Source organism: Lipotes vexillifer, unplaced genomic scaffold, assembly GCF_000442215.2.
Source record: "Lipotes vexillifer unplaced genomic scaffold, Lipotes_vexillifer_v1.1 scaffold257, whole genome shotgun sequence".
NCBI lineage: Eukaryota > Metazoa > Chordata > Mammalia > Artiodactyla > Lipotidae > Lipotes > Lipotes vexillifer.
The window spans coordinates 691,724-694,863 of record NW_006778935.1 but is presented as its reverse complement, the minus strand read 5'-3'; the positions used below and the strand labels follow the sequence as shown (position 1 = coordinate 694,863).

General features: G+C 47.3%; 1 pseudogene; it reads right to left on the bottom strand.

The window, feature by feature from the left end:
• Positions 1 to 1,155: 1,155 nt before the first annotated feature.
• LOC103079752 (ran-specific GTPase-activating protein pseudogene) lies at positions 1,156 to 2,862 on the bottom strand (annotated as a pseudogene).
• Between the last annotated feature and the right edge of the window lie 278 nt (positions 2,863 to 3,140).

The window sequence follows — 3,140 nt, the reverse complement described above, 5'->3', positions numbered from 1 at the left end:
CTCAGTGAGACAAAGTTTTGGCAGAACCACAACTATAAAGCAGGTCTCCATTTCTTGAGGTGCTTACTTTATACAAAATTTCCAGTCTTGATTTTTTATAGTTTTTTCCTATAATGGAGTAAGAGGATGGTCAATAGATGTTTATACAAGATTTATAAGTTTAAGAATAATTGACTATACGTATGCTGTCAAAGCTAGGAAATTTGACTTAAATTAGTATCTAATGGCCATTTGGTTGATAGGTTCAGTTCTTAATTTTTAAAAGTTATTTTCTTATGTATGTGTAACTGAATAACTTTGCTGTACATCAGAAACTAACACATTGTAAATCAACGATACCTCAATAAAATAAATTTAAAAAATAAAAGTTTTTTATGGTAATACAAAAGTGCTTTTTGCTTTTTCTGAATTACCAACTTTAAGAAAACACACCAAAGAGTGGAATTTTGTGTCAGTCCACTGTTGGGCTGTATGATTTATGTCCCTTTTACTGCTGAAAATTTTTAGCAAACTTTAAAGTTGGATGAGAAACTTAAAGGTCCTCTTATCTGAGTTCATTGGACAGATGAGGAAATCAAGGCCTGGGGAGGTTGTTATTTGCTAAGGTTCACAGAGCAAGTTCAAGGCCAAGTCGGAGACTTCGAAGTCACACTGTTTGACTTCAAGTTCAGTACATTTTTCCTTGGGCGCAGAGTAGACACAGGCGGGGCCAGTACCACACATGCACACGTGCCCACACTCTCACACATTCTTCATAAGTCTGTTTTCAGAGGCATGGGCTGTGGATTGTCTTCTCCCAAAGCTGGCCTGAGATGAGGGTTGGGGTGCAAATAGCTTACTTGTCAGACGGTCCCAGGAAGCACCAGTAGGGGAGTGGGGATGTGAGATAAGGAAGGAAATGCAGCCAATATAGGGTGTGTGGACCCCAGGTTGATCCCACTGGGGGCAACGAAGTGCTGTCTGCAGAGCACTGTGTTTTGGAGGCGGTGTAGGATAGGCTTCACAGTAGTCTTCTGCAGGGGTGAAGAGCTGGGCTGTTTGTTGGAGGTCTTACTTGTAGGCACTTGATGAAAAGCCCACCATCAGAGTCTCGGGTCCTAGAGTAAGGCCTCATCGGTGTGTGTAGGAGCTGAGTGCCGAGGGGCTGTGGTGGGGTCACAGTGTGATTCCGACAAACATCCCGTCTTGGCTCTTTTCCGTTCTTACCATCTGCGCGCCTAGTGCTCTAGTAGGGGGTAGGTGGGGCTGAGAAGTAGGTACTGCCTGTGATACCATCAGTGTTGGATAGTCTCTGTTTGGCCCTCCTGATCTGCGCTCCACCTTCTGCATGTGCTCATGTCTGCAGATGGAGCGATAGATGCTGAGTTGATGGGCTTCCTTGCCCTCAGGCGTCTGGACGGATTCAGGCAGTGGGAGGCTAGAGCAGAAGATTGGATGGAGGAGGTACATGAGGTCAGCCTCTATCCCCCCAGGTTTCTTCTTGCCACTGGGCTGATGGTTGTCTCTGTCGTCCTCCCGGAAGCCACAGAGTCTGTCCAGCGACCCCTCCTGTAGCCACAGCACTTTCACTGCATTCCTGTGGCTCTGTCTTCCTGCCCCTCTGGCCTAGGGCTCTTCAGATTCCCTGGTTGTCTTCCTCAAGCCCTGCCCACACCTGGTAAATAATCCCTTATTAAATGCCCTCATCTGTCTCCTGTGTGTGTTCCATCTGTCTCCTGCTGGGACCTTGGCTGAGACACCATTTTGAAGAGTTTGCTCTCCAGACAGAATTGGATGAGATGAAACAGCTAGAGACAGTGTGAAGATATAAGATAATGAAGTGTAAGTTGTACTTGAGCCCTAAGGACACTCAGCAGGTAGGATGCATTAACAAAAGAAGCGGTGCTTATTAAAGAAGACTTTTTGTAGGTCTGCCTTAGGTTGTAATTGGTGAACTTTTTTGGTCTCCTCTGAGTAGTGACTTGAAAATCAGACGCTCTGCCTTATTAGGACCATGTATGCAGTTAATTATAATGTATCTGACTCTATCAGATGGAATAATAGGTAATTCATAGAAACAGAAGGGTGAAGTGGATCTACCCATCTGGAAATTTCAGAGATTTCTCTCATGTATTTTTGTTGTTGTTGGAAGTCAGTTCTTTATATAAAGTCCCTTGTGAAAACAAAACAGAATAGAAAACAAACCAAAAAGAAGGGGCAGGGCAAATTTAAAAAAAAGAAAGAAAGAAAAAGGGAAGACAGGGACAAAGGACACAACGGGACACGACCCATTGCGCCTCCTTGGTCTCGTCCTCGGGCTCCTTGCCCTCTTTCACCTAAAGAGCTTCTTAGCTTCTCCGCTACTTTCTCGGCACTCTCATTTTTGCCAGATCCTTTCTTTTCTCTCTCTTCAGTCTCTTCTCCTGCATTCTTCAAACTTCGTTTTGAATTTCTGCGCATTCTTGGCGTTAATGGCTCCTGCTTGGGGCACTCGTCGGCGAAGTCGGCGTGGGTATTCCAGACCCAGGTGCTGTCGCTGCCCGCGTACGGCTTCAGCTCCATCACCGGCGTGATGCAGTGGTTGGCGCAGATGTTGAGGGTCTTGTCCCTGCGCCTGAGGAGGCGGATGGTCCACTTCTCCTCGTGCTTCAGCAGCTTAACGTCCCCGGTGCCCCTCTCCTTCCACCCCGGGAGGTCGTTCGCCGAAGCGAACCGAAACAGCTTGGCCCGCATTTAAAAAAGTTCCTCTTCATCTTTTTCCAGCGTTTTAATTTCTTGCTCGGGAAGAGGAACTATTATCAAAAACTGGGGGTCATGGTTGGACTCGTCGGCATTCTCGGCGGAGGTGTGGTGGTCCTCGTGGGTGTCCTTGGGGACCGCCATAGGCGCGCGGCGGAGGCGGCTACTAGCCGGCTCGGTCGTCGCGGGCTTCGCGGCCTCTCGGCGGCTGCTCGCAGCTCCTTCCTCCGCATCTGGAGACGGTGCCTCCCGCCCGCTCTTCCCTCCGCCCCGCGACCCCTCGTGTATTTTAATGTTAGATAAGTAAGTCATTTCCTCCTAATTCCTTCTGTTCCTCATCCCTCTAATGGGTTATAATCCACTTTTTGGAAATTTTTTTTAAAAGCTGGTGTGAAAGGCATTTCAAGCAGCTTGGAGTAAGG